At 34.2% G+C, this 6,699-nt stretch overlaps 1 pseudogene; it reads right to left on the bottom strand.

The window, feature by feature from the left end:
- Window positions 1–561: 561 nt before the first annotated feature.
- Window positions 562–922, bottom strand: LOC111552334 (annotated as a pseudogene).
- Between the last annotated feature and the right edge of the window lie 5,777 nt (window positions 923–6,699).

A 6,699-nucleotide genomic window follows, 5' to 3' on the forward strand; every position in this document is an offset into this window, starting at 1 on the left:
TCAGAAATTCTAAGTTATGTAGTAATAATAACTTCCAAATCTCAGTAACATTTAAAAGCTGATTTTCATGTGTGCAGTGCACAGCAGGTCCAGGAGATTCTCTAGGGAAGTTTTCCCTCTGTAATGCTCAGTGTCTCACCTCCACATCAGCATGTGCTTCCCTAATCACCAAGGCAGGGGAAGACAGTACATCTCTTTTTCTTCTTTTCTTTTCTTTTTTTTTTTTTCTTTTCTTTCCTTTTCTTTTCTTTCTTTTCTTTTCTTTCTTTCTCTCTCTTTCTCTTTCTTTCTTTCATGCAAAGTTTTATTTTTAAACTTTTAAAATTTGAAAACAACTAACCTACATTAAATAATACAGTTTCCAAAGCTGAACGTGCTCACTTAGAGCTTAGTTTTTCTGCTTGAAGTACAAACGCAATTTCCTAACACTCCTAGGTGGGAACACTACTGTTTGAAGATCTCTGTCTGATTAGATGAACTGATCGATTTCAGTTAGTAACATCCCTTTTTCTTCCTTAGTAAGAGTTGAAAAAATTCTACAATAGATGCATTTTCCTAGTTTTACACCGATAATTTCATCCCAAATGTCTCCTGGGAAGCATAGACCATGTACAGGAATCCACCTTCATCCTTCTCACTCTCATACACCTCTGAGATTGGTGTGGAGGCGCTCACCATGCTGTGACAGGAAGAAGGCTTGAGTAGCACTGAGCTGTAAGCGCTTTCTAATTATCTTGATGAGCTCACTGATGTTGACGTGGTCAGGTACAAGGAACCTCATTTTATTCAGGACAGGAAGCTGTTTTTCACCTTTGTATCATTCTATTATCACCGGGATTTTGGTTGGATGCTGCACTCGAATAAGTGGGACATCTACCCTTCGTTGGAAGGTGCGGCGCTTCTTGAAGGTCTCCGACCACATGGTGCTGGGGTCTGGACGCGAGGGTCCCAGCGGCTCCCAGGGCGGGGGTGGGGGCGGCGGCGGATGCGACTCTCCATCTCATTTTCTTCAAACGCTGTGGAGACATCATACGGAACAAGGAAGTATAAACCTACTGATAATGATGATGGCAATAATGACAATAACCTTTTATATAGCATATCTGTGTACAAGTCACTGTTTTTTGGGCTTTGTACATACAGTCATGCCCGGTTTGACGATAGGGGTACTTTGTAAAAAATGCGTCAGTGGGCAATTCTGTCTTTGGCAAACATCATACAGTATTTACACAAAACAAACCTACATAGTATAGACTACCACACACCTAGGCTATTGGGTATAGCCCATTGCTCCTTGGCTGCAAGCCTATACAGCATGTTAGTGTACTGAATACTGTAGACAACTGTAACACAATGGTAAGTATTTATGTATTTAAACATATCTAAATATAGAAAAGGGGGAGTGAAAATAGATTATAAGAGATCAAAATTGGCACACCTATATAGGGCACTTATCATGAATGGAACTTGAAGGACAGGAAGTTGCTCTCCGTGAGTCAGTGAGTGAGTGATGAGCAAATATGAAGGCCTAGAACATTGTTGTACACTCCTGTAGACCTTATAAACACTGCACAGTTAGGCTACATTACATTTGTTTTAATTTTTTTCTTTAATAATAAATTAACCTTAGCTTACTATAATATTTTTCTGTAGAAACTTTCTTTTTAATTTGTTCTTTTGTAATAACACTTAGCTTAAAACCTAAACATGGTTTTAGATCCTTATTCTATAAACTTTTTTCTATATTGAAGTTTTATTTTTTATTTTAAAACATTTCTGTAAAATCTAACACACAAACACATCCAACTGCCTGACTTTACACAGGGTCAGGATCATCAGTATCACTGTTTTGCACCTCTGTATCTTGTCCCTTTTGAAGGTCTTTGAGATCAGTATCAGTAACACACAGGGAGCTGTCATCTCCCATGATAACACTGCCTTCTTCTGGAATACCTCCTGAAGGACTTGTCTGAGGCTATTTTATAGTTACCTTTTTTTTTTTTTTTACATAAACCAGTAACATAGTCATTTATCATTATCAAGCATTGAGCACTGTATGCAATTGTGTGTGCTGTACTTTTATATACAACTGATAGTATAGTAGGTTTACACCAGTATCACCACAAACACGTGAGTAGTACAGTGCCCTATGAGCTTAAAACAGCTACAACATCACCAAGTGACAGAAAATTTCTAGCTCCATTATAATAGTATGGGATCACTATAGTGTATTCATTCTGTCATTGACCAAAATATCACTACTCAGTGCATGACTGTATTTGGTACAATGCTATGAATACTAACCCTGTTTTACAGTTGAGGAAACTAGATGAGGTTTTTCTAGTTTCCTAGTATATTGAGAAAGTCAAACCCAAAAGTGACCACAAAGGAATCTTTTTCTCATTTCAGATTTTAAACATAGGAAGTACGTGTGTATGTGTGTTTGTATGCGAAATAAATTTTAAAAAATGCCCACACAGAATATTCAAGTTCCACTTTGTACTTCTTTGAGAAATTGGTCAAATTGGGGCAATTTGGAAGAAGCTATCCAATCAGACTTTATTTGTGTAGGAAATCACAACTAGTAAGTTAGAGGAACGTAAGGGTTTGAGTCAGCAACATTTGATTTCACTCTTGATTGACTATATTTTTAGTTCTACTTACATTTACACTTTACTCCTTATCTTTACATATGCTACTAACAATTTATGTAAAATGCATGTAAAAATTTGCTAGGCTAAAACATTACTAGCACATATTTCTAGTTAGTATTTTTCCAGCATGGACAGCTTAATGTCCTTGAGAACATACCTGGGAAGATGACGTGGGATTTTATATGGCGATCAGCTCTCTACAGGGAGAGGAGATTAAATACATTCTATTAGTCTCATAGTTACCCAAGGTGACTGAGCTGGATGACAATGTTAATGCACTCTTTTTCTTTTGACTTTTTCTAGTTGGATTCAGGCTACATGATATAGTATTTCTGTCCAGAATCAAAGGCCTTCATGGCTTCCCAGTGAAGCCTCAGACAACAAATTGGAGATGAGAAAAAAGACAAGGTTGTCACTTCTTAGAGAAATCACTAGCTATGAGACAAATAAAATAGGGGACAAAGAATGGAAAATGTTTTCAGAATCAGGACAACCTTGTGGTATAATGTTCCAGACCTTCAGAAATAAAAATGAAAAATATAAATGGAGTAAGAAAAAATTATTAAGGAGGCACCAGCGTGATCTAGAACTGACTCACACCTTAAGCAGGGAAAACGCTCACAGAAAGGCAGGTGAGGAGGAATGAGGGAGATTTCAAGCAAAGGTGACAGTGTTGAATAATTTAAATTGCTTATTAATTTTTTGTACAGTACTAATTTTTCTGTTCCATTATGATAAATTTCAAACCAGAGAAACTGCTTTACAATAAATATGACACAAATAGGTAGAATTTTTGTAGATTTTGATCAGAGGTATTAAACATTTTTGTGTGAGATAATTCTATAAATTTTGCACAGGTTTGATTAGAGGGGAGAAAGAAAATTTCAAGTTTTAAAAATAGCCAAAAGGATGTAGCAATATCTAGGTCTAAGATAGGCATAACATAGGTTTGAGCAGTGATGATGACATTGATGGAGACAAAGAAAAATGCAAGATGAAACTGAGAGGAGAGGCTGGGCACAATGACTGAAGCCTATAATCCCAGCACTTCGGGAGGCTGGCAGATCACCTGAGGCCAGGAGTTTGAGACCAGTTGGCCAACATGGTGAGAAACCTGTCTCTACTAAAAATACAAAAATTAGCTGGGCGTGGTGGTGTGTGCCTGTAATCCCAGCTACCCAGGAGGCTGAGGCAGGAGAATCGCTGGAACCTGGGAGGCAGAGGCTGCGGTGAGCCGAGATTGAGTCACTGCACTCCAGCCTGGGCGACAGAGCAAAACTCTGTCTAAAAAAAAAAAAAAAAAAAAAATGGAGAGGAAAAACTACAGAACTGTAAATAAAAGTTCATTTCTTCACTAAAAGTCCTAAAGATAAGCAATCTGTTATTGTTACTATAATATGATATATATTTTAGTAAGAATCACAGTAAAGGAGGGGACATATCACCACTTTCAAAAGAAAAATCTACCATGAAAGTAAGTAAACAGAAAAATAAGTTCCTGATGTTTAAGTTATAGTTGTCTGAATGTTTGCTGTGGTGAAAACAAATAAACAAATCAAATGATAACAAATTAACAAGAACAAATATGCAGTTTTTCAGACATCATTGTGATGTATTAATGGCTGTTGTATAGCAAAGATAAAGAAAAATTACAGGAAGGAAGAAATAAAAGAAGAAAACTAAAAATTATCTTGGTTACATATTTTTAGTATGTTTTCAGGTGACTACTCTTTGCAATGCTCATAATTAATCTGAAATTGATTTTGCATACTCATAGAGATAGAAAGGCCTAAGTATTCCGAAATTCATTTAATTTTATGAAATCAAATATTTCTGTTTTGCATTAGCAGAGACACAGAGATTAATTTAAAAGTTAGTTGAGGTAGTTTTTAGGTTATGTTTTAGAGTTTTTTGATTGGAATAATAGAATAAAGCAGTACATTTACAAAGCTACCCCTAGGAACTCAACTGGATGTGTTTTCTCTTCAACACATACAAGCTATAGCAAACAATTGTATATTTTTTGGCTTATAACAATTTCAAGAGAATTTTAAGTCAATTAAAGTGAAATTGGCAACTCTTTTAATTTGATACTATTTTTATGCAAATATGTTTAGTAATAAAAAAGAAGTGAAGTGCAGAAAATGCAATTTGAAAAACAAAGCTGTTTCCAAGTACAACATTTGTCAAATCTCTTTAGGACAGAGCAGTTCTAAGAATGATTCTTTGTGCATGAATAACTGAGAAAACACAAATTCAAATAAATGATTTGTTCTAGCAATGATTAGGTAGGTGGATAAAAATTTTATCATTTAGTTTGGCATTGCTAAGTGAGGAAGGGTTGATTTATATGAATTAGCATTAGCTACAAAGCATTTAATTTGGTCCTAGTAAATTGTAAATCTTAAAAAATGAAATCAATATTTCTCTAATACATTTTAACATTTTATGAAAATCAAAACATAATTTTCTGTAGAAATCTCATGCAAATGTTTGCAGATCTAAGTTTTTAATTATATATTTAAATAAGTAATAAATACCACAGAATTACAGAATTGGAATAATGAACTTAAACTAAAGCCAGAACTCAAATATATTAAGACATAAACCAAAAGGTTGAGAATGAGGGAGTTTGGTTCTTAACTAGAGTAGCCAGTAACTAGTTTGTCTCTACATGGTGTTATAGATGTGTAATGCTTCCTCTATAGCCTTTACACAGAAGAATTGAACAGAAAGATGTCAATTTTATCAGATCTGTGTAGGAGAAAATATCTCCAGAAATGTGATAGAAAAAAAAAACAAGTCTACTTTATCACTGAATAGCAATGTTCTACCAGGATTTCTCCCAGAAATTTGAGAAACAAGATTTTGCTTGCAGATTATCCAAATATAACAATATCATGTTCAACAGATGCTCTTCAAGAAGCAGGTTATTGACTTCATAATGTGGTGTTATAATCAGGAATGAATGAAAAATATCTACATTATTATGATTTATATTTGTTTCTTAGAATATACCTCGGAATGTAAATTCAGTTTATTCTCTACCATTCTGGTGTTTGAATTGAGCAGTTTACGTAATTGACACATTCTGAATCACAGTCTTGAGTGATTATGAATTAATCATTAATAACTAATGATGCTTATGATACAAAATAGAAAAATACAAACACAAATCTAGGGACTGATCATTTTACAAGAGTCCCTTTAGTTATCTTTCTGGAATTTTTTTTAATGAATTCAGTGTCATTCAAAGGTGTTCCCTTTTAATTATAAAAATATTACCCTTTTAAGATTTTAAAAAATTAATGTGCCATTTCAAAACTTAAAGATCTACTATATTTAGAACTATCCCATCTACAAAATTTCTAAAATATATTTTGATTAATTGTCTCTTCATGCACGATTTGCCCTTCCTGAGAATCCTTTCTGTCCTAATAACTCTATTGTCTCTCCCCTCTCTAGTTCAAAGAAGCACTTAAGTGCCTACTATAGAACAAGCTCTGTGCTAAGTTAGAAAGATGCAAATATTTAAAAAAATAATGACCCTCAACCTTTTATATTCCAGTGGACTTAACAAATACATAACATACAACTTCAAATACCGTCAAAAGTGTTATTAACTCACAGAAGATGGCTACTTATTGCATCCAGAAGATTCAAGAAAATGTTCCTAGTGAAATAAAATAATACTTGAACTGAGATTTGAAAGATACTTAATGTTAGATAAAAGAGGCATGAAAATCCATTTTGAGGAGAGGAAATAGCAAAAGCACAAGTGCAGAGGCAAAGAGTACTATGAAATGTATCATGATCATTATAGGCAGATTGTTTTTTCTAGACTATAAAATGAATTCAGAACAAGAGGGGGTTGAGACTGGAGACATATGTGTGAGCCAAATTGTTTATATTGTTATTTAATCTCTATTTTGCTTCACAAATAAGATAGAAATCTTTTGGAAAGATAGTGGAAGGCATAGTATATTTTCTACCTTTAAAATGTTTTTCTGTAAGTATTATAGGAAGGCTACAGTATAATGCTCTA

Source organism: Piliocolobus tephrosceles, chromosome 10 (assembly GCF_002776525.5).
Source record: "Piliocolobus tephrosceles isolate RC106 chromosome 10, ASM277652v3, whole genome shotgun sequence".
Lineage (NCBI taxonomy): Eukaryota > Metazoa > Chordata > Mammalia > Primates > Cercopithecidae > Piliocolobus > Piliocolobus tephrosceles.